This window comes from Lithobates pipiens, unplaced genomic scaffold, assembly GCF_037356315.1.
Source record: "Lithobates pipiens isolate NorthernLeopardFrog02 unplaced genomic scaffold, aLitPip1_a1.2 Scaffold_23, whole genome shotgun sequence".
Classification (NCBI taxonomy): Eukaryota; Metazoa; Chordata; class Amphibia; order Anura; family Ranidae; genus Lithobates; species Lithobates pipiens.
In genome coordinates, this window is record NW_027507785.1 from 91,049,557 (window position 1) to 91,074,909 (window position 25,353).

At 43.8% G+C, this 25,353-nt stretch overlaps 1 protein-coding gene across 5 annotated transcripts in view; it reads left to right on the forward strand.

Annotated features, from left to right (window-relative positions):
- Positions 1-17,398: 17,398 nt before the first annotated feature.
- ERC2 (ELKS/RAB6-interacting/CAST family member 2) overlaps positions 17,399-25,353 on the forward strand; it is a 1,374,577-nt gene continuing 1,366,622 nt past the window's right edge. For all 5 annotated transcript variants that reach the window (XM_077452044.1, XM_077452047.1, XM_077452045.1 and 2 more), the window contains exon 1: positions 17,399-17,573. The gene's annotated coding sequence lies outside the window, so the exon portion shown is untranslated. The remainder of the gene's footprint in view (positions 17,574-25,353) is intronic.

The window sequence follows — 25,353 nt, forward strand, 5'->3', positions numbered from 1 at the left end:
TTTTTTTGGGGGGGGAGGGATTTGTGCTGGGACATATGGGGAGAGAGAGAATTTGAGCTTGATGCTTAGGGGGTGTGCATGCAGATATTGATTTGAAATTTTTGACATTAGAGATTGCTTTTTTTTTTGTTATGCAAATTCATTTTTATTTTGTTTGTCAAAGTTGAGAGAAAAACATTGCTATAAGAAAATGTAAAATAAACCTAAACCTAACATATAAGAAACAAAGCAAAAGAAAACCCTAAAAAAAAAGAAAAGGAGGAAAAAAGAAAAAAAAAGGGAGCCAAACTGGGGTCAGGATGAGTTCTACATTACCATATTTATATCACATTAGTATCACTGGAGGTAACCAGACATAACAAATTTCTGCTGGCAACCTCTGGATTCATAAGTCACCTTATAAAGCGGTAGTGCTGTATTGACTAGCAATTTCCAATAGTCAAATGCCGGAGCCGCATCAGACTTCCATTTTATTACAATAGTATTTCTAATATAAAAGAGAAGAAGGCCTCAAGATGTTCTTGTTGAATGACTTGGGGCTATTCGCTCTACCAGATTCAACAGACATATGGGTTTATTTAAAGGGACTTGGATAGTTGTTCACATGATGATAAAGTTCCCTGCATCAGACAAAAGTAATTGTATGGTGGGACATTCCCCAAACATATGGATGTGAAGCTTCCATCAGGCTTATGGAGAATTTTGAATTGTACATGTCTATCTCCGGCAGAAACAAGGATAATGAGGGATAGTCCAATACTGTACATCTTCCCAATCCTCTGCATCAAGCCTTGGGACATCCTCCTGCCATCTAGAATGTAAGGTTTCTAGTCCCTTGTGGATGTTTGCTTGTAGGGCCTTATAAATTGTTGACAAAAGTTTGGCAAGGGGTCCAATCATTAAAAAGAACTCATCTTGGAAAAGGTTAAAGTGGTTGTAAATCATTACATATACCTAGTGATGTGACTGGCCTCAGGTAATACAGAGATGAAACAAAACCCCCTACATAAGTTGTACCGGTCAACCTGCAGGCTTCTCTTCTCTACAGCCATTCAAATTCCAGAGTTTTTGAAGTATGTCTGAAAGTTCAGAAAAAGGGCACAGACTGCTGAAGTTACACTCTGCAGAGCTCAGCGAGGGGGGCTCTGAGAGCTGATTGGAGGGAAGGGAAACACCCCCTTCCACATAGTACACAGGGACAGAGATGAGGCTGTCAATCTGCTAGAGATCCCTCCCTGTCACCATTTTTGTCTTGGTGTCAGGAATAATTGTCAGAAGTGACTCATGCTGATAGAAGAGGAATGAAGCAGCAGACAAAACTGACACATAGTACTCTTAATTGAGACAAGTACGCACAATAGAGGGATATGTTTTGTTCATATTCATGTCTGAGGTTTACAACCACTTTAACTCCAGGGGCTTCATACAAAGCTATGATTGATATGCATGGCAGAGTTACGAGTATCATTAAACATGTAAGAGTTGAGGGGGGTCATATATTGCTGCTGTGCGTAGTGTATATTACCACAACACTTAATACTCCTATACGCCCAAAGAGCAAGATCTGGAATCAAAAAGAAATATGTTTGTTTAAGTTTTGTGAAGTTGGCAAGCTTCAGTCTACAATTTTCAAAGCCTTAATAACTGTAATCACAGAGATTGTCAATACAAAGTGGGTAGTCTGCCCTCTATCAAAGAGGGGTTTCAGAGGACTCTAATTATGCCACCTCAACAACCTCAGCCACGTTAGTCAACCAGTTGTGGGCATGAGTGAGGAGGGCAGCTAGAAAATAAGTATAGAAGTCAGGGTATACGAAACCACCTTGTATCCATGGTCTTTGGAATATTGACAACCTAAAGTAATGCCACGTACACGCGATCGGAAATGCTGCCAGCAAAACTCCAATGAGAGCTTTTTGTCAGAAAATGCGACCGTGTGTATGCTTCATCAGTCTTTTGCTGGCGAAATTCCAGCCAGCAAAAGATTGAGAGTATGTTCTCTTTTTCAGTCTGGAAAAGTTCCTATCCGAAAATGCGTTCGTCTTTATGCAATTCAGACACGCAAAAAATCACATATGCTCGGAAACAATTTGACGCATGCCTGGAAGCATTGAACTTAATTTTCTCGGCTCGTCGTAGTGTTGTCACCGCATTCTTGACGGTCGAAAGTTCAGAGAACTTTTGTGTGACCGTGTGTATGCAAGCCAAGCGGAATTCCGTCGGAAATTCCAATCGTGTGCTTTAGCGTATTGCAGCCCCCATAGGAATGACATAGCCAATTTTTCATTTTTAAAATAAACCTTTCATTGTAATTTACATAAATAAACAAAGCACATGTGAATATTACAAAATCACATAGTTAAGTTTGATTATAAAAAAGTCACCCTTTTTTTACTATTAATAAAAACAGTTTGTTCCAAGATCCTGGCCCAAGCAGCCTCAATCACATGGTATCTGCCAACCAACCATAACTAAAGAAAGTTTATTGTTTTAAATTAGCAGGGAGATAATAGTTTTACACATGGATTCCTTCAAGAAAATAGTGCCCCATCATCAGTGTCAGTGAATGGAATAGTACCATATCTTTGGTGTCAGTGGGAGGAATAGTGTTCAATCATTTATGTAAGTGGGAGGAAATATACCCCATTGTTGGTGTCAATAGGGGTAATAGTGCCCTATCATTGGTGTCAGTAGGAGGAATTATGCCCCGCTGTTGGTTTTAGTGAAAGTATTATTACAAATTGCCAGTGGTTCAGTTATCCTGACTGGGCATCATATGACGTACAGCAGGATAACTGCTGTGCGGAGGGGGACAAACTGCGGCCATAAAATAAAAAAGTGCAGTGCTCAAAATAAAAAATAACACTGAGAATACTTAAATATACACAAATGAAAAGTGCAATTAACAATAACACAAAACCAGTGTTGAATAATCAAAAAACAGTGAACCAGTGTATAGGATATAAATCGTCCTTAATATTAGGAAAAATGACAGTCCTAATGCTATTAGTAGAAATCCAAAAAATTGTGATCCAAACAGTGAAACAATATATGCAGTCTATTAGGTGATATTCAGTGAGTAGAATGATAAATAATCCGCCACCATAAGTTTTTAAAGGCTTACCAGAACGAATAGACCCAGAAGGGTATACACCCACTGAGTCAATCAGGCTTGAATGGTAATAAACACCAAAAAAAGGCTATCTCCACAGCCATGAACTCCAGGAAACCAACAGATAAACTTCCAATGATGATGTGTGGGTTAATAAACCCAAACGGATGATTATCAAAAGAGAGGAAAGAAAACAGGAGGAGCGTGATTCCGTAAGATGACTTACAGCATATTTATTAGATAAAAGAGTAACACTCACATTTGGTAATGATAAAAAAGCACTTTAAATTAAAGACGGCTATAACAGTGGCATCAGTATTCCTTCCCAATGCGTTTCGTCCTCTAGGACATCATCTGGGGTGGCCAGTGGGAGTTGAAAATGTCTCAGCATTAGTGGGAGTAAACAATACCTCAGGCTTGGCGGTCTATGGGAGTAAAAAAAAATACATAGCACACGTGGTCAGTAGGAGGAGGAATAGTGTTTCATCACTAGTGTCAGGGGAGGAATAGTGCCCCATCATTGGTATTAGTGGACAGGATAGTGCCCCATCATTGATGTCAGCGGGAGGAATAGTGCCCCATAATTTGTAGTATTCGTGGAAGGAATAGTAACCCATCATTGGTGTCAGTGACAGGAATAATGCTTAAAGTGGTTGTGTAGGCAGAAGGTTTTTGTTTTTTTTAACAATGGATTCTATGCATTAAGATAAAAAAAACCTTCAGTGTACAGCAGCCACCCTAATACTTTTCTGAGGCCCATCTCAATCCAGAGATGATGCATGAGAGCCTTGGCTGTCTGGCACTCTGCCTCCTGATTGGTTGAGACACAGCAGCGGGTGCCATTGTTTCCTGCTGCTTTCAATCAAAGTCAGTGAGCAAATGAAGAGTGGGGGGGGGGGGGGTCGAGGCGTGGCTCTGTGTCTAAAAGAACACCCAGAGCTGCAGTTCGGCTCATCTGCCCCCATAGCAAGCTGATTGATGTGGGGGCACTCAGCAGGAGGGAGGGGCCAGGAGCGCCGATGAGGTACCCGAGAAGAGGAGGATTGGGGCTGATCTGTGCAAAGCCACTGCATGTTTTTATTTTTCAATAAAAACAATACTTTTATATCACTTTAATTGATAATGCCAGTGGAATATATAGTGCCTGATTGTTGATATCAGTGGGAGGACTAGTGCCCCATCATTTGTATCAGTGGGAGGAATAGTGCCCCATCATTTGTGCCAGTGGAGGAATAGTGTCCCATCATTTGTGTCAGTGGGAGGAATAGTGCCCCATCGTTGTTGTCAGTGAAAGGAAGAGCGCCCCATTTTTGGTGTCAGTAGGAGTAATAGCGCACCATATCTTTGGTGTCAGTGGGAGGATAAGTGTTCAATCGTTTATACAAATGGGAGGAAATACGCCCTAACATTGGTGTCAGTAGGAGTAATAGCGCACCATATCTTTGGTGTCAGTGGGGGGAATAGTGTTCAATGGTTTATATAAGTGAGAGGAAATATGCCCCATCATTGTTGTCAGTAGGAGTAATAGCGCACCATCGTTGATGTCAGTAGGAGAAATGATGCCCCACTGTTGGTGTCAGTGAAAGGAGTAGAGACCACTGCCTAAAGGAATAGAGACCATTTTTTTTTTTTTTTTAACAAAAGTAAGAATAGAGACCATTTACTTAGAAAACTGAATGTCCATCGAGCTTAGGAAATGAGAGAAAATTGTGTTCGCTTCAATCAACCAACCAATCGTGAGTTACAAACATCCTGTTTTCTTACATTCTCACATATGTTAGGTCTACCTTATTTTCACAATGCACAGTGAACATACACTGCTGACAGTGAACAATCACATATCAGCCTCTACACCTTCAAATCAAACCCAGGGAGTGCAGCAACATAGAAATAAATAATTTGTCGCAGGTTTTCCCAAGTGTGATGAAAGTAGCCCTACATAAAGCCTCATATTGCCGATTACTGGAGCACATTTCTGCTCCACCGGAGCTGTCCAGCACTGAAAACAGAAATATGATGTGTTCTGCGCTGTCACAAGGAAAGTTTTCTTTTCATACTCGGGGACTCGCTGTTAAAAGCAAGACCCTGACCAGATCATCAGCATCTACCTTATACTCTACATTACATAATTAAAGAGACCATGTCACCAACTTTAAAATTTGCAGGTAAAAGTAGAGAAAAATCAAGTATCTTAAATGCTTACTTACAGTGGCTTTCCTTTCCATAAATATTTTTTTATTCATTTGCGATGTGCCTTTAAACTTGCTGGAAAATGACCCTAGGAAAAGTCAATTCCTTAGCACAGCCCCCTTCATCCTTGCATATCATTGCCCTCAAACGATGGGGTCTAATGACACCAATGATGGGGTACAATTCCACTCACTGACACCCAGGGGTGTTGCTAGGTCTGCAAAAGATCTGGTGCTAGAGTCCATAGCAGCAGTCACCAACCTTTTTGCAGGCCCGCGGGGGGGGGGTCACGCCGGTGGTAAGCAATTTCTTACGGGCAATGGCTGGTATTGGCGCTCCAATCATCATGGCACCATGGTTGATATGGTGTCAGGGTAATTGAAGTGCATTGTTTCTATGTGTACATTCTAATATATAATGAAGTGGTTCAACTCACCATGATGCAGAATCAGTGGGAGCCATGGGCGTATCACTTGCCACATCTCCTGCCACCAGATGCAGCGTGTCACTTGCCAGCGTCGCCTGTCACCAGATGCAGCTTGTTACTTGCCACCGTCACCTGCCACTTGATGTGGATTGTCACTTGCCATGTCGCCTGACACCAGACGTGGATTGTCACTTGCCACTGTCAACAGATGTGGAGCTGTGGATTGTCACCTGCCACCGTTTGCAGATTGTCACTTGCCATGTCACCTGCCACCTTTTGCAGATTGCCACATCACCTGCCACCATTTGCAGATTGCCATGTCTTCTGCCTCCATTTGCAGATTGTCACTTGCCATGTCACCTGCCACCAGATGTGGATTGTCACTTGCCATGCCAGTCAGTGCCACCAAATGTGCATTGTCATTGCATTGTTGGAAGGTTGGCAGCACTGGTCTATTTAGTGAGGGCAGAAGAATGGTAATGCGGAATGGGCAGTGAGAGATGATGTCACCTCGCTGCTCCCCGCTGCACCTCTGACAAGGGGGTCTAGCTGCAGAGTGGAGCTCCACCAATGACAGGAAGCACGTGACCTCCACTCCACCGTGCTGTGAGAGTGGAAGAGCACTAATGTGTGGCAAGCAGTGAGAGATGATGTCATCTCTCTACTCCCCGCCGCACCTCACTCCCACATTGAAGAGGCTCGGCTGTGAGGAGCGCTGGTGTGGAATCGGCGGAGAGAGAGAGGATGTCATCTTTGCTTGTTCATCCACTTGCATGCAGCCAGCCTGCCTGCTGTGGCCGCCTGGTTGGGCAGGGACCCTGCGGCAAGAGACTCTAGGCTATTAGCCCCAGATTTGGGGCTATAGCCCCAATGGCCACCCCCTAGCAACGGCTCTGCTGACACCAAAGATAGGGCATTGTTTATTCCCAACTGCCACAATCCGGCCCCCCTAAAGTTTGAAGGACTGTGAACTGGCCCTTTGCTTAGAAAGTCTGGAGACCCTGCTGTACAGCAATGTTTCCCAACACCATTCCTCAAGTGTCCCCAACAGGCCATGGGAATTTCTCTTAGATAAAATAGCTGTCATGAATACCAAGCCATGGACATTGATTTAAAAGGGTTTTTAAAATAGGTAAAATAGAAAAAAAACAAAAAACAAACAAACATGCCTATACTATAGTTTGTGCAATGGAATTGCATTTTTGGGTTCCCCGCCAGTGCACCTGGCCCCTCCTCTCTGTCCAATGTCCCCATGGGAAGTTGCTTCCCATGAAGGCACATGTGCACGCTTGCATCCGAGTCCCTCTGCTGCGTCCATTGACACAGACAGAGGGACTCAGCCCATCCCCCCGCTCCGTCATCACTGGCTTTGATTGACAGCAATGGGAACTACTACCTCCTGGTGCCCCAGCAAAGACAGCAAGACCCAGAAGTGAGGAAAGAAACGATCTACCGATGTGCATGGCGCTGGATCGAAAGGTAAGTAAAGGGGGGCTGACGGGGGGATGCTGACACCTAAACATTTTTTACCTTAATGCAAGGAATGCAGTAAAATAAAAAAATGTTTAGACTTTACAACCCCCTAAAGCACCTGTGCAAGGTGAAGGTAGTCCTGAGAACATTATCTGTTGGTTGTACCTGAGGACTGAGGTTGGGAACCAGTGAGAGTGCCAATTAACCATTTTCAGACCGGACCATTTTGCTGGTCAATGACCAGAGGTCTTTTTACAATTTGGCACTGCGCTGCTTTAACTGGTAATTGCGCGGTCATGCAATGTTGTACCCAAACAAAATTTGCGTCCTTTTTTTCCCACAAATAGAGCTTTCTTTTAAAGGTATTTGACTGACTCTGCGATTTTTATTTTTTGCGATATAAACGTAGAAAGACCGCAAATTTTGAAAAAAAATGATATTTTCTACTTTTTGTTATTAGAAAAATCCAATAAACTCAATTTTAGTCATACATTTAGGCCAAAATGTATTCAGCCACATGTCTTTGGTAAAAAAAAGTCAATAACTGTATATTTATTGGTTTGCGCAAAAGTTGTCACATCTACAAACTAAGGTACGTTTTCTGGAATTTACGCAGCTTTTAGTTTATGACTGCCTATCTCATTTCTTGAGGTGCTAAAATGTCAGGGCAGTACAAAACCCCCCCAAATGACCCCATTTTGGAAAGTAGATACCCAAAGGAAATTGATAAGAGGCATGTTGAGCCCATTGAATATTTTATTTTTTTGCCTCAAGCGATTGAATAATGACAAAAAAAAAATTATTTTTTTTTTTACACAAAGTTGTCACTAAATGATATATTGCTCACACATGCCATGGTTATATGTGGAATTGTACCCCAAAATACATTCTGCTGCTTCTCCTGAGTACGGGGATACCACATGTGGTCGACTTTTTGGAAGCCTAGCCGCGTACGGGGCCCCGAAAGCCAAGCACCACCTTCAGGATTTCTAAGGGCATACATTTGTAATTTCACTCCTCACTACCTATCACAGTTTTGAAGGCCATAAAATGCCAATATGGCACAAAACCCCCACAAATGACCCCATTTTAGAAAGTAGACACCCCAAGCTATTTGCTGAGAGGCATGTTGAGTCCATGGAATATTTTATATTTGGCACAAGTTGCGGGAAAATTACAAACTTATATTTATTTTTATTTTTTTTTCACAAAGTTGTCACTAAATGATATATTGCTCACACATGCTATGGGCATATGTGAAATGACACCCCAAAATAAGTTCTGCTGCTTCTCCTGAGTACGGGGATACCACATATGTGGGACTTTTTCGGAGCCTAGCCGCGTACGGGGCCCCCGAAAACCAAGCACCGCCTTCAGGCTTTCTAAGGGCGTAAATTTTTGACTTCACTCCTCACTACCTATTACAGTTTTGAAGGCCATAAAATGCCAAGATGGCACAAAACCCCCACAAATGACCCCATTTTAGAAAGTAGACACCCCAAGCTATTTGCTGAGAGGCATGTTGAGTCCATGGAATATTTTATATTTTGCCACAAGTTGCGGGAAAATTACAAACTTTTTTATTTTATTTATTTTTTTCACAAAGTTGTCACTAAATGATATATTGCTCACGCATTCCATGGGTATATGTGAAATGACACCCCAAAATAAATTCTGCTGCTTCTCCTGAGTACGGGGATACCACATATGTGGGACTTTTTGGGAGCCTAGCCGCGTACGGGGCCCCGAAAACCAAGCACCGCCTTCAGGCTTTCTAAGGGCGTTACAGTTTTGAAGGCCATAAAATGCCAAGATGGCACAAACCCCCCCCAAATGACCCCATTTTGGAAAGTAGACACCCCTAAATTTAGGGGTACACTAGTGAGACTAGGTAATAAATGGCGGGTGCCCTGAAACTAAAAAAAAATAACTAACCAACCAGCGTCACCTGTAACAGTTATATGGTGATCACTGGTGAAAGGGTTAACTAGGGGGCAATCAGGGGGCTTTATGCGGTAGTATATGGGGGTCCCTGGCGCTATAAAAAGCTGCGGCGAACCTAAATACCTACCTGCCTAACTAGCGTCACCTGTGATACTAATACAGCGATCAGAAAAACGATCGCTTATTAGGCTGGGTTCACACTGGAGCGATGCGGGAACGCCACGAATCCGCGGCGGGTTCCCGCATCGCATGCCTCCCGGCGGCAGTTCACACTGCCCTATGCGAACTGCTGGGAGTGTCAGTGAAATGTTAATGACACCCCCAGATCAGTTCCTATATCGCAGTGCGATCTGCAAACTCGGATCGCATGGTGTGAACACCCATGCGATCCGATTCTGCTGCGGAACAAAAAAAGGGTCCCGTGCGAGTTTGCGGCGGGTGCGGCGCGAATTCAGCCATACTATCTGTATGGCTGAACTCGAATCGCACAGAGATCGGATGTGATTTGCACTGCAGTGCGGTGCGAATCACATCCGTTCTCATAAACCGCTGCAATGTGAACCCAGCCTTAGTGACACTGGCGACGGGGGGTGATCACGGGGTTAAACCTTTATTGGGGGGGTTAGGGGGGTACATTAGAACTAAAGGGGGCTAACCCTAACTGCCCTAACAGTTATTACAGTCACAAATGACACCAATGCAAAAAAAAAAAAAATGCAATTGGTGTCACTGTGACTGGGGGGGCAGGGGTAATTGGGGGGTGATCGGGAGGTGAAGGGGGGTGTGAGTGTGCCTGGCATGTTCTACTGTGTAGTGTCGTGTTGGTGCAACTCACCGATCCTCTCTCCTCGGTGCCGGAACGAAAAATACCGACACGGAGGAGAGATTACATCACTTCCTCTGCCTGTGTTTACATTACAGGAGAGGAAGTGATGCAATGCTTCACTTCCATTCGTCAGGAGCGATCGCGAGGGGGTGGCCATGAATGAATGGCCGCCCCCTCATCCCGGATCGCTCCTGCACAGATACCGACCGCCGCTGGCACCGGGGGGGGGCCCGATCGGGCCCCCCACCCGCGGGAAGGCAGGGACGTATATATACGCCCATATGCCTGCCCGTGCCATTCTGTCGACGTATATCGTCGTGCGCCGGTCGGCAAGTGGTTAAACCAAAGTTCCACCCACATATAAGACTTTGCGCCATCTAGTTAATCCATGCATCTTAAAAACGTATTGCATAGCTTTTTTTTCTGCGTTTGTTTTACCTTCTTTTCCATTGTTATTCTTCTTCATTTCCTATGTACCCCGGCCACAACGAGGTACATCATATCCCCAATTGCTTTGGGCCCCCCTCCCTCCCCCCACTGCTTTCGGGGACCTGTGTGTGTCCCAGAAGACGATGGGACCAATCAGCAAGCGCAGTGAGACTCGCAAATGCGCATTACTTTCCCTTAGTTCCAATGCCGGCGCCTGCACCGGAAGCCGATAGACGAATCGGCTTGGGGTGCCGACATCGCATGAACCCTGGACAGGTAAGTGCAGTCTCCAATCAATCTGTTAGCTTGCTGAAGGGATAAGCTTTGGAGTGCCTTGCCACCCTAGGCTACAGGGCTGTGTGTTTCTATTGATGCACACAATATAGGGAGACACAACTGTACTCCCTGCATGCAAGGGTGACTCCAAGGGACACTGTAATAGAAAGGACTCATCCTGAAATAGGAAACCTGGGGCAGTGGTCATGGCACCAACTTAAACAGGAACAATAACCACTTCAGCCCCCGGAGGATTTGGCTGGCCAAAGACCAGAGCACTTTGGCACTGCGCCGCTTTAACTGACAATTGTTCTGTCGTGCGATGTGGCTCCCAAACAAAATTGACGTCCTTTTTTTCCCACAAATAGAGCTTTCTTTTGGTGGTATTTGATCACCTCTGCGGTTTTTATTTTTTATAAACAAAAAAAGAGCAAAAATTTTGAAAAAAAAGCTATTTTTTTTCGTTTTTTCTATAATAAATATTCCCCCAAAAATATATAAAATAACATTTTTTTTCCTCAGTTTAAGCCGATATGTATTCTTCTACATATTTTTGATAAAAAATATAGCAATAAGCGTTTATTGATTGGTTTGCGCAAAAGTTATAGCGTCTAGAAAATAGGGGATAGTTTTATGGCATTTTTATTAATAATTTTATTTTTTACTAGTAATGGCTGCGATCAGCAATTTTTATTGTGACTGTGAAATTATGGCAGACACATCAGACACTTTGATATGTTTTTGGGACCATTAATACAGCGATCAATACTATAAAATTGCATCGATTACTGTGTAAATGTGACTGGCAGTGAAGGGGTTAACCAGGAGGTGGAACTGTAGGGATTAAGTGTGTCCTAGGGAGTGATTCTATCTGTAGGGGGGATGGGCTAGCTGTAACACATCACTGATCACCTCTCCCGATTACAGGGAGCTATGATCAGTGTACTGTCAGTAGGCAGAACGGGGAAATGCTTGTTTACATTAGCATCTCCCCGTTCTTCCTCTCCGTGAGACAATCGCGGCCATCCCCACAGACATCGAGTCACGGAGCCTGAGTCGGACGCGCCTGCTAAGCAAGCCTTGCAAGATCAACGTTAAATCAGCTGCTAAATTTTGTTAGTTTCTTGTTTTATGCTTGCTTGTTCACGGTATGTTGACCCTTTTGATACATAAGGGACACCAGAAGTTTGTCAATTATATAATTCTGGACTGTGTATTGTATGTACGGTAACTTGTTCCTGTTTGCAAAGAAAACCCAATAAAATAGTTAAAAAAAAAAATCAGATGCTAAAAGTGCTTAAAACAAACTAAGGTTTTAATATCACTTTAAGTGACAGCTCTGAGTCTGCCGGGGCTGCTGACATCACATCCAAGGTGGCAGTGCCCATCAGTAGTCTCCGGGCTTTTGAAAGTTTACAAATAGAGGCTAGTACAGGAAAATACCATGCATCAAAAATACATTAAGCCTCGGTTCACACTAGAATACAGTGCAGGAAACCAGCGATCCGCGTGCGTTTCCCGCACTGCCCTTGAGATCCGCAACGAGTATTAGTGTAATCTTAATAACACCCCAAACGCAAATCACAAATGCAGTGCATTTGCCTTTACCGGATTGCATGGTACAAACTGATACAAACTACTTCCGTGTGGATGAATCAAAATGAATGGGCTCAAATCGCGCACTGCACTGAATTGCATGTGAATTGTACAGGAATGCGGTGCGGTTCCAGTGCAATTTATATGCGATTCATAGGGATTGATTTACTAAAGGCAAAAAGACAGTGGACTTTGTAAAGTGCAGTTACCCTCTGTAAGTGCAGTTGCTCCAGAGCTTAGTTAATGAGGTAAGGCTTCACTTTGCAAAGAATACCCAATCACATGCAAGGAAAAAAAAGAATTTTTGCTTGCACGTGATTGGATAATGTAAGTCAGCAGAGCTTCTGCTTATTTACTAAGCTCTGGAGCACCTGCACTTTGCACAGTCTTTTTGACTTTAGTAAATCAACCGCTTAGTGTGACCCTAGGCTTAGTGTACATATAATATTGTAGGAACATTTCTGTTAATATAGTCTGGTGATTTGGGGAATGCAGGTCCCCTATTACTCGTTTCCACCCACCTTTATCTACTAATCACAGGGTTGCATTTTTTTTTTAAAAAGATACTTAAAGTGTAACTAAATTCATAGATTTAACTGTTTTCCAAAACAGTTCCATTCAAGGTGTGCCATGAATGAAAATGTTATTTCGCGTACACACGATTGGACATTCCGACAAAAAAATCCATGGGATTTTTTCCGATAGATGTTGGCTCAAACTTGTTTTGCATACACACGGTCACAAAATGTTGTCGGAAATTCCGAACGTCAACAACTCAGTGACGTACAACGAGCCGAGAAAATTGAAGTTCTGCTTGATTCCGAAACATGTGTGGAACTTTGTGCGTCGGAATTGTGTACACACGATCGGAATTTCCAACAATGGATTTTGTTGTCCAGATCTCAAATTTTGTGTGTCGGAAATTCTGATGGAAAATGTCCGATGGAGCCTACACAGAATTTCAGACAAAAAGCTCCCATTGAACATTTTCCATCAGAAAATCCGGCCGCGTGTACTCGGCATGAGGCTTCATTTAGACATGCAATTGGAAGGCGGAAAAATGCTTTAAATACTCCTCCCATGTCACATTTGGCACACAATTTTTTCAGGGGGAGTGGGTACCTAGTTTTAAAAGGTATCCTCACTTACTTCCGCTCAAATCGCTTAGGCAATCCAAGCTGAATTTCTCCTCAACCCCCCCTGCAGTCTTCTGGGACACATCACAGATCATAGGTCCCAAAAGACTGCCGGGCCATTCAGCAGGCGTAGCGCGACTCGCACATGCGCAGTGGGCACCCAGCTGTGAAGCCGCAAGCTATCACAGCCGGGTGCCCACGGTTGAGATGCTGGTGCTGGGAAGAGAAGGATTGGGCTTCAGAGGAAAGGGAGATTGGACGCATGTCTAAGTCTATCCTAACAAATGCTTGTGCTCTCAACTCAACTGTGAAGCCATCATACGGCTGGTGTCACATGTGCAGCACCATGGCAAGCACCATGGCAACTCAGATCAAACAGAGGCTAAGATGGCAGCTTCCTTGGCTATAAAGTTAGGAGGGTTTAGGTCCCCTTTAAAAGCCTCTTTTAATTACCCAACTCTGTGGTCACATGACTGGGGAGGAGGTGGGCCCTTCTTCGAATGCCACATTGTTGCCAGGGTGACAAGGACATTTCCCAGTGGCGGGGTTCTCTCAGGTTCCAGGGGACTGCTGCAAATGGAAGACCTCACCACAGACTGCAGTGCTGGGTCACCAGTCCTGGAAGGGACACCAAAGAAAGATATATGACAACAGATTCTGGTAGAAAAAAAGAGGTGACTTTTTTTTTTATATTTAAATGGGTGGAAGGGGGTTGGGGGCACATTATTTTCCTGAAGGTTTTTAAAAGAAAACCTACCGGGGGGAAGTATAGCGTCTGCCATTGCTGACCTTTTTTTCTGTCCCCAGGGCCTTGTTTACATGGGCTTCAGTTTCTAAAGCCTTTCTTAAAATGATCCACGGTGGGTCGCTTTTCAAAAGGTAGTAGAGCAGTGGTTCCTTTTTCTGATGTGCTCGTTTTGGGAATAGAGTCTTGGGTCAACGCAAACATGGTCCATATAGCATGCATGTTTACATGGATAAGGGCATGTCAACACCTGTACATACGTGTAAAGATTCCACAATGGGTCTTCCTGCTCCGAGAATTGATTTACACATGTATTGACACCTGTGCATGTGAAATATGGACCAGTAGCAGATTTTTGTCATTTTTTTTTTTTTACTAACCTAAACACAGGAATAGTTTACTGACAATTTTTGGCCTTTGTGTATAGGTCCATTAAAAGCAATGGGCTGCATTCAGATCTTTAAAAAAACAAAAAACAAAAAAAACCTAATCACCTAAAAACCTGGTGATTTGGGTGCCCATGTGCAAGAGACCTTAACCACTTCAGCCCTGGAAGAATTTACCCCCTTTCTGACCAGAGCACTTTTTGCGATTCGGCATTGCGCCGCTTTAACTGACAATTGTGCGGCTGTGCGACGTGGCTCCCAAACAGAATTGACATCCTTTTTTTCCCACAAATTGAGCTTTCTTTTGGTGGTATTTGATCACCCCTGCAGTTTTTATTTTTTGCACTATAAACAAAAAAAGAGCGGCAATTTAGAAAAAAACGCATTATTTTTAAAAATTTCGCTATAATAAATATCCCCCAAAAATATATTAAATTTTTTTTTTTTCCTCAGTTTATACCGATACCTATTCTTCTACATATTTTTGGTAAAAAAAAAATCGCAATAAGCGTTTATTGATTGGTTTGTGCAAAAGTTATACCGTTTACAAAATAGGGGATAGTTTTATGGCATTTTTATTAATAATTTTTATTTTTACCAGTAATGGCGGCGATCAGCGATTTTTATCATGACTGCAACATTATGGCGGACACATCAGACATTTTTTACACATTTTTGGGACCATTGACGTTTATACAGCAATTAATGCTATACAAATGCACTGATTCCTGTGTAAATGACACCGGCAGTGAAGGGGTAACCACTAGGGGGCAGTGTAGGGGTTAAGTATGTCCTGGGGAGTGTTTCTAACTGTGGGGGACGTGTGACACGTCACTGATCTCTGCTCCCGATCACAGGGAGCAGAGGTCAGTGACACTGTCACTAGGCAGAATGGGGAGATGCTTGTTTACATTAGCATCTCCCCGTTCTTCCTCTCCGTGAGGCGATTGTGTGTATCCCCGCGGACTCGGGACCCGCGACCCGACTCACGGAGCGTGCCGCAGGCGCGCGTGCCTGCTGGCCGCTAATTAAAGGGCAATGTACAGGTAAGTTAGTTTGCCTGTACGAACCTATCGGCGTGAGCTGGACGGCAATCGGTTAAATGTTCATTCAAAGTAATCCCAAAGCCAGCCATACATGGTTCAAATCTCAGCCAGTTCAGTAGGAATCAGCCAAGATTTGAACCGTTAATGGGCAGGCTGAATGTACCAAGTTGATCGATCGATATACATATGGATGCCACCTCTATTTACATATCAATGCTGCGGTTCGCCGCTATTTACATATTAATGATGATGCTATTTACATATCAATGCAGGTTATTTACATGTAAACACAGGGTCTGCAGGTGAGTCGTCTGCACATGGCAATAGAGGAGAGCTGGGCAGCAGCAACAGAACTTTACACTGAGATATCGGTACACAGAACGGGACTAAATCTTCAAGGGACAAGGGAATTTAAACTGGGATAGTTGGCACGTATGAGACTGCTGCTTTGGGCCCTACAACAATGAGTGCCCTTCCTTAGTAATGGTCCTGCCTGTAAGCACTGACTGTGTTGATGGGGGGGAATTGTGCAATTTTCTTTCCTATAACACGTGGTTGCAGGAAAGAAATTCACACTGAGTATAGCCGTCCTAAGAACAAATTTTTTTAGCTTGAATACATTTTTATATATCAGGTGATCATATAAATACAATAATAATAACAATAATAATATTTTAGTGTTTAAAATTAAATGTAGTGCCGGTTCACAAAAGGGCGACTTCAAAGTTGCCTGATTCTCGTCCGACTCTGAAGCTGCCCCATACAGCGTGACTTCAGCGCGGCTTGCAAATTGACTTCTGTATAGAAGTCAATACAAGCCATTCCGAAGTCACCCCAAAGTGAACCTTTTTCTAAGTCGGAGCGACTTGACTAGCTCCAATTAGAACGGTTGCATTGCACTGGATGTAGCGCGACTTGTCAGGCGGCTAAGTCACATGACAGGTCGCCCCTGTGTAAACCAGCACTTTTAAAGTGGTTGGAAACCCTTACAATCCACTTTTTGCTACAGGTTCGCCTATAATAAGGCTTATGCTGCGTACACATGACCGGCTTTTCGACGTCTGTGTGCTAGTCCGAATGACTAAAACCGACGCTAGGGCACATACGTACTGTTTGCTTCAGTGAGTGTGCTGTTACTTGTGGCTCCCGTGTGCATGCGCAGGAGTGACGTCATTGCGGCTGCGGCCAATCACAGCACTGGAGCCCCGATATCCGGAAGTAACTCCGGGGAGTAATGTCGCCGGCTTGTGCTGTGTACAGGCACCGCAACGGGAGCTCCAATCTCAAGTATTACATAATGAGCTAGTATGCTATGCATACTAGCTCATTATGCCTTTGTCTTGCAGGTCTTTTTTTAATTTAATTTTATTTATTTTATCATGTGGGTTTACAACCACTTTAAAATAATAATAATAATATTTTAGGATTTAAAATTAGTTAAATACTATTTAAAGGATTGAAATAACAATAATAATTTAAGGTTTAAAATTAAAGTACATTTTAAGGATAATAATAATAGTATTTCAGGGTTTCAAATAAAAGGAATGTATTTTGTTGCAGGGAACATAAGGAAGAAATGTCCATATTTTATTTCACTTTATTCATGATACATGGTGCTCTGTGTGGGGTCACTTGTGTTGCTTTTACACCCCCAGCCCCTCCTCAGTGAGAGGGATGAGCTGGGTCCTCCTCATCCATGGTGACAACTCTCCTCACAGACCGCACATCATCCCCTCATCTCTCAGGGAGTGTGTGTGTCCCGCGCAGCGCGCTCCCGGCGCTCTAGTGCCTCCTAGCGGCCGGCCAGAGGGGAGGCGGCCCCGGAGCATGCTGGGAGTGTTGAGTCATGGGGGCTGTCAGCTCCCGACTGGGGGAGACGGTGTGAAGAAGACAAGGGGACCAGCGCTGACCTCCTCCCCGATCACATCAGACATGGTCCGGGGGAGCCTGGCATGCAGACACAGGCTGGGAGCGGATCCTGGGAGAGGTGAGGCTGCAGATGTCATTGTGTGTGTGTGTGTGTGATTCCTCCTCATCCTCTCCATCATATTCTTATTATACAAGACACTGGAACAAGTGCATCCTGCCAGGCTCCACTGATGGTCCTTTGATGGTCATCTGATGGTCCTCTTATGATGGTCCTCTGATTGTCCTCCCTGATGGTCCTTCCTGATGGCAATCTGATGGTCCTCCTCTGATGGTCCTCCTCTGATGGTCCTCTGATGGTCCTCCTCTGATGGTCTTCTGATGGTCCTCTTCTGATGGTCCTCAGACCATGAGCATGGCATGATGGATGTAGATCCCCTCCTGTGATGTGTGAGTTGTTCTTACCTGTCATGTATGCAGGTGGCATGTTCTCCTGCCCTCCTGTGCATTGTCAGCTCCTCTGTCATATACACATGGACCTCCACATCATCACAACACTGCATTTTATTAGATTTTTTATGTGTGTTTTATGTAATGTACATACATGATGCCCCCATGCACTGCACCCAGCACTGACTATAGGCATGGTATATGGGCAGCATCTTTTAGATCCCCCCCACCCCCGGCATCATCCCATTAGCACACACACATCCAGATTGTCCCCAGATATCCAGATCAGATCTGCCCGTCCAATGGCACGCTCTGATTTCTGATGGTTTAAGTTCCCCTCTCCGCTCTGCCAGTCTTTTATGTCTTTTTCTATTTTGTCTCCGGCTCCCCGTCTGTCTTCTCCAATTTCTTTCTGTCTCACTGGGGCCGGATCCGTGTCATTCCGATTTTATCCTCTCCTTTCCACTTCTCGCCGTACGTTCGCAACAATTTACCATTTACAATTGGAATTTGGAATGTTTAGAGCATCTACTAGACTTGTGCAGAATGGAATATTTCTATAGGACGCGCTGGGTTTGTATTTATTACAATTATCGGCGTTGTTTAGTAGGGGCAGGTTCACGGGGTGTCGGGTTCTGGTGTCATTCAGTACCGGGTAGACGTAAGACATAAGGTGCTCTGTAAAGTTTGATCTTTGGGTTGCACATGGCGATGGGGTTGTAGCGAGGAGGGATTGGATTGCCTAAAATGGAATTACAGAATTGTATAGATGTGTATGAAGCGTTACATTTTTTTCCTCTGATTTCTATGTAGTTTTTTCTGGGGTGTGGTACCTGCATCATGAACCTACATGGTGAACATTTCATGTGAAAAATAGGAAATTGATATCCTGCTGTGCCAAGTGGAGCTCAGCTGTAGAGGACTCATATACGCCGAAGAATGGATTGTCTATCATTTTAAAGCATACCTGTCATTATTATATCCAGCCGCATGGTACACTGAGCTGAGTACATGGAGGCAATCACACCAGTCCCCGTCTCAGAAGGAGCTCCCAGTGACACCATACTCTGGGTTAAAACAATTCTAATCAAGTATGTATTCTTCAAAAAGTCCCTTCTATTACTCTCAGCCTTCTCCAAATCTCCAAAATTTCCCTTTTTTTTCTGTCGTTGATCTGACTTTCTATTAAAGTATGGCACTCCCCATGGCCCCACTGTTTGTAGGAACATAGCCACCCTCTCTTACTCCTGAGAATTTCTTTGGCAGTGGTCTCCAAACTGCAGCCCGAGGACCAGATGCAGCCCTTTGCTTGCCTTTATCCGGCCTTTGGGGCAGTGTTCCTCTCACTAATAGTAGACACTATTCCAACCACTAAGACCACTTATAGGGCATGCTACCTCTGACTAATACCAATGATGGGGCATGATTCCTCCAACTGATACCAATGATGGGGCATGATTCCACAGACTGATACCAATGATTGGGCATTATTCCTCCCACTGATACCAATGATATGGCATGATTCCCACGACTGATACCAATGATGGGGCAATATTCCGCTGACTGATACCAATTATGGGGCATGATTCCTCCGACTGATACCAATGATACGGCATTATTCCTCCAACTGATTCCAATGATAGGGCATGATTCCTCAGACTGATACCAATGATATGGCATGATTCCTCCGACTGATACCAATGATGGGGCATTATTCCTCTGACTGATACCAATTATGGGGCATGCTACCACTGACTAATGCCAATGATGGGGCATTATTCCTCTTACTGATACCAATGATAGGGCATGATTCCTCCGATTGATACCAATGATAGGGCATGATTCCTCCAACTGATACCAATGATAGGGCATGATTCCTCCAACTGATACCAGTGATAGGGCATTATTCCTCTTACTGATACCAATGATAGGGCATGATTCCTCCAACTGATACCAATGATAGGGCATTATTCCTCCGACTGATACCAATGATAGGGCATTATTCCTCCGACTGATACCAATGATAGGGCATTATTCCTCCGACTGATACCAATGATAGGGCATTATTCCTCCGACTGATACCAATGATGGGGCATTTTTTCTCTGACTGATACCAATGATGAGGCATGATTCCTCCGACTGATACCAATAATGGGGAATTATTCTTCCTACTGATACCAACAATGGGGTACTATTCCTCATACTGACACTGATTGGGCATTATTCCTCCCATGGACACCAATGTCCGCCCCCCTTAAAGTCTGTAGGACCATAAACTGATCCTCAAATGTTTGGAGACCTCTGGTCTCTGGGATGTGTAGTGTGCATAGAGCAGTGCCAGGACAAGGTTCTCTACAGCCCAGCAGGGCAAACATACCAAACTGTGCCCCCCCCCAAGCTCTATGAGCATTGTGTCAGCAACCCCCCCCCCCCCCACAAAAGAATCCAGCACTAATCTGCGTTCTTACCCCCTAAACATAAATTCCCCTTCCACCCACAACAAATCTGCCCCCCTGCTGGAATCTCCTCTGCCAACACAAATATTTGCTGCCCCTGTTCCCCCTCTAGCACAAGCCCCCCCCCCCACAGAAAAAAATAACCCCTCTGAGCACAAAACCTTTGCCCTTCAAATTTCCCCTCCAAGCACAAATCCTTTCCCCCCATTCTGAATCCCCCTCCCAGCACAAATCCCCCCCCCCCCAATCCCCCCTCCTAGCACAATCCCCCTACCCCCAGATTTCCCCTCCTAACATAAATCCCTCCTCTATCACCACTACTAGCACAAATCCTCCTCCTCCATCCCCCTTCCCAACACAAATCCCCCCAAATCACCATTCCTAGCACACCCCTAATTTCCCCTCGTAAAGCACTTCTTAACCCCTGTATATAAACACAAAGAAGATTGCGCAAACTTATGCAACACAATATGTGAAAAAGGTGCAACACATTAAAAAATCAATTGAAATACATAAATTAATCTCTAATGTGAAAAAAGCGCAACAAATTAATGAATGACTTAAAGTGAATGAATTTATCTGTAATAGATAAAATATGATGATGAAGGATAAACATCCCAAATGAAAGTTCAGAAAAGTATCCACACAAATATTTATATTAATGTGTCAAAAAATGTCCAAACTGAAACAAAATAGCGAAGTGCAAAAGGCAAAAAACCCCAAAACTTTTGATGCCGCCCCTCACACTCTTCAAGATTCATCCTATGCTACAAATCTGGAAGGTGAACAAAACACTCAGAGCCAGGTGGCATCAAAAGTTTTTTTTTGCTTTTTGCACTTCGCTATTTTGTTTTCAGTTTGGAATTTTTTTGACACATTAATATAAATAGTTGTGTGGATACTTTTCTGAACTTTCATTTGGGATGTTTCTCCTTTATCACCATACTTTATCTATTAGCCCTTGTACACACGGTGGGAAATTCCGACGGAAAATGTCCAATCGGACCGTGTTTCGGATAATCCGACCGTGTGTGGGCTCCATCGGAATTTTTCCATCAGAATATCCGACCAACAAAGTTTGAGAGCTGGGTATAAAATTTTCCCACAACATGATCCAATCGGACTTTATCCAATCGTTTGTAGAGAATTCGGATCGGACAAAGTGCCACGCATGCTCAGATCAAATTACGAGACCAAAGCTATTGGCTACTAGCCTGAACGTTGTCCCGTCGTAACGAACAAACGTCATCACGTTCCAAACAATCGGATTTTCCGACAACTTTGTCCGACCATGTGTATGCAACACCAGTTTCGGACAAAATCCGTCGGAAAAAATCTGTCGGATTTTGTTGTCGGAATGTCCGACCGTGTGTACAAGGGCTTAGAGATGAATTCATTCACTTTAAGCCCTTGTACACACGATCGGAGATTCAGACGGAATGTGTCCGATCGGAGTGTTTCGTCAGATATTCCGACTGTGTGTGGTCTGCATCGGACTGTTTCCGTCGGAATATCCGTCGGACCAAATTTTCCAACTTGCCAGAAATATTTTCAGACAAAATGCTCTGATCGGACATACTCCGATCATGTGTAGAGAATTCCGATTGGATAAAGGGCCACGTATGCTCAGATCAAATTCCTACATCAAAGCTATTGGCTACTAGCCTGAACGTAGTCCCATCGTAACGAAATTACGTCATCACGTTCTGAAAGATCGGATTTTTCGACAAGTTTGTCTGACCGTGTGTATGCAACAGTTTCGGACAAGATCCGTCGGACAAAATCTGACAGAAAAAATCAGACGGATTTGGTTGTCGGAATCTCCGACCGTGTGTACAAGGGCTTAGTCATTCATTAAAGTGTTGCACTTTTTTCCCATTAGAGATTAATTTATGTATTTCAATTCATTTATTAATGTGTTGCACCTTTTTCGCATTTTGTGTTGCATAAGTTTGCACAATCTTCTTTATGTTTATATATTTATGTCTGAATTAAGTATTTAATTTTGTCAGAAGATAGCAGCATTCACAAAATATTTTTTTTACATTTTTTTTAATTGTTTATCACGTTTTTCACTTATATACAGTATTTAGGTATCACATACAGATTATATTTAAGTATCACATATATGGGTGGTTGGGTAAATGCAGATTAATTAACATATATAATTTTTAATCCCTGCCACCCTCCAAATTTCCCCTTCCAACACAAATCCCCCCTCCCCAATCTCCTTGAGGTACTCCCCCACCCCACATGATACCACAGTGCCCACCCCTTGTCCCTGCTCATAGCCACAACCAACATGCACTGCCCATTCCAATACAATGGAAGTGAGGGGGGAAAGGAGAGGTTCAGGTGCTCACAGAGGGTGTTGTAAAGAGGCATACAAATGAAAAATAGATCACAATGTCATTAAATAGTGGATGTATTGTATACAGATCATTTTTGGAGAATAAGATTCTTGTAGTTCTAAAACCAACATTTTTTTTTACCTTAGCCACTTCAGCCCCGGACCATTTGGCTGGCCAAAGACCAAAGCGTTTTTTGCAATTTGGCACTGCGTCGCTTTAACTGACAATTCCGCGGTCGTGTGACGTGGCTCCCAAACAAAATTAACGTCCTTTTTTCTCCACAAATAGAGCTTTCTTTTTGTGGCATTTGGTCACCTCTGTGGTTTTTATTTTTTGCGCTATAAACAAAAAAAAGCGTCAATTTTGAAAAAAAAACACAATATTTTTAACTTTTTGCTATAATAAATATCCACAAAAAATATATAAAAGATATTTTTTTCCCCTCAGTTAAGGCCGATACGTATTCTTCTAAATATTTTTGGTAAAAAAAAAATCACAATAAGCATTTATTGATTGGTTTGCGCAAAAGTTATAGTGTCTACAAAATAGGGAATAGTTTTATGGCATTTTTATTAATCTTTTTTTTTTTCACTAGTAATGGCGGCGATCTGAGATTTTTTATCATGACTGCGACATTATGGCAGACAGATCGGACACTTTTGGTGCTATTTTGGGACCATTCACATTTATACAGGGATCAGTGCCATTAAAAATGCATTGATTACTGTGTAAATGTGACTGTCAGTGAAGGGGTTAACCAGTAGGGGGTCGCAGCAGAGGTTAAGTGTGTCCTAGTGATGTGTTCCAACTGGGGGGAGGGGCTACATGTTTCACGACACTGATCACTGATCCCGATCACAATTTATAAACCTAAAGTGTCACCGTTACAAAAAAACGTAAAGGTGAACTAACACTGTACACCCTCCCCACACCCTGGTCCCCACTGTACTTACCTCCATGGGTGTTAAGCAATCAGTGCTCACACAGCCGGGTCAGCGGTCTGGAGATTTTGAAGTCCCCACGCTCTCAGAATTAATCTGGTCTGTCCCAGAAATGCTGCATAGACAAGAGGGAGAAAAAGGAGGATTTCCAATCCCCAACCAACTGGACTGGCTGTGTGGGGACTGACAGCACAGCATCCGCAGAGGTAAGTACAGCTGGAACCAGGGGGTGGGGATTGTGTACAGATAAACTAACCCTTTAAGTACAAAATTGAAATGTATTGCAGCTTACTGGTCTGTAGATGTGCAAACAAACTGAAAAATACTGAACCCTCCCCCCCCACCATCAATTGCAGCCTCACTGTGCCCATCAATTGCAGCCTCACTGTGCCCATCAATTGCAGCCTCACTGTGCCCATCAAATGCAGTCACTGTTCCCATCAATTGCAGCCATTGTGCCCATCAATTGCAGCCATTGTGCCCATCATATGCAGCCACTGTGCCCATCATATGCAGCCACTTGTGCCCATCATATGCAGCCTCACTGTGCCCATCAATTGCAGCCTCACTGTGCCCATCAAATGCAGTCACTGTTCCCATCAATTGCAGCCATTGTGCCCATCAATTGCAGCCATTGTGCCCATCATATGCAGCCACTGTGCCCATCATATGCAGCCACTTGTGCCCATCATATGCAGCCTCACTGTGCCCATCAATTGCAGCCTCACTGTGCCCAACAAATGCAGTCACTGTTCCCATCAATTGCAGCCATTGTGCCCATCATATGCATTCACTTGTGCCCGTCATATACAGCCACTGTGCCCATCATATGCAGCCACTTGTGCCCATCATTTGGTCTCTGAAAAGCGATCCGTGTTCAGATCAATCTTTAGAGAGCGTTTGACAGGCAGTGAGAGAATATAAGGAATTTATTGTTGGACTATACATACACTTTAAGGCTGGGTTCACACTGCAGCACGGAGCGGCTCACAGCAGGGGGTCCGGTGCGTCCCTGTTCAACGTCAGTTCGAATTTTCAGCTGAATTCGGACCTGAAACAGACCAGAAGACATACAGAACTCCTGTGCAAGGCGTTCCGTATATGTGTGAACCGGCTCCATTGACAGTCGTTCACAATCTCCCGACATACAAATTGGATGCAGAGAAAACCCACATCCAATTCGCACTAGTATGAACCCAGCCCAAATGTCTTTGTTAGGCTTTATTCACACTGTGGCTGTAAAGAGATCTTGGCAAGCAGTTCTGATCTTGCTAACAACTAATATAAATGTGCAGAGTGAGTGCTATGGGTCAGCTCAGTCCCTGACAGGCTGAGGTCACTCATTTCATAGATGCTAACCACCTCAGATTTGCCAGGACATACTGGAATCTACACTATATTGCCAAAAGTATTGGGACACCTGTCTTTACACGCAAATTAAGTTTAATGACATCCCATTCATAGTCCGTAGGGTTCGAAATTGAGTTGGCCCACTCTTTGCAGCTTTAACAGCTTCAACTCTTCTGGGAAGGCTGCCCACAAGATTTAGGAGTGTGTCTATGGGAATGTTTGACCATTCTTCCAGAAGTGCATTTGTGAGGTCAGGCACCGATGTTGAATGAGAAGGCCTGGCTTTCAGTCTCCACTTTAATTCATCCCAAAGGCGTTCTATTGGGTTGAGGTCAGGACTTTGTGCAGGCAAG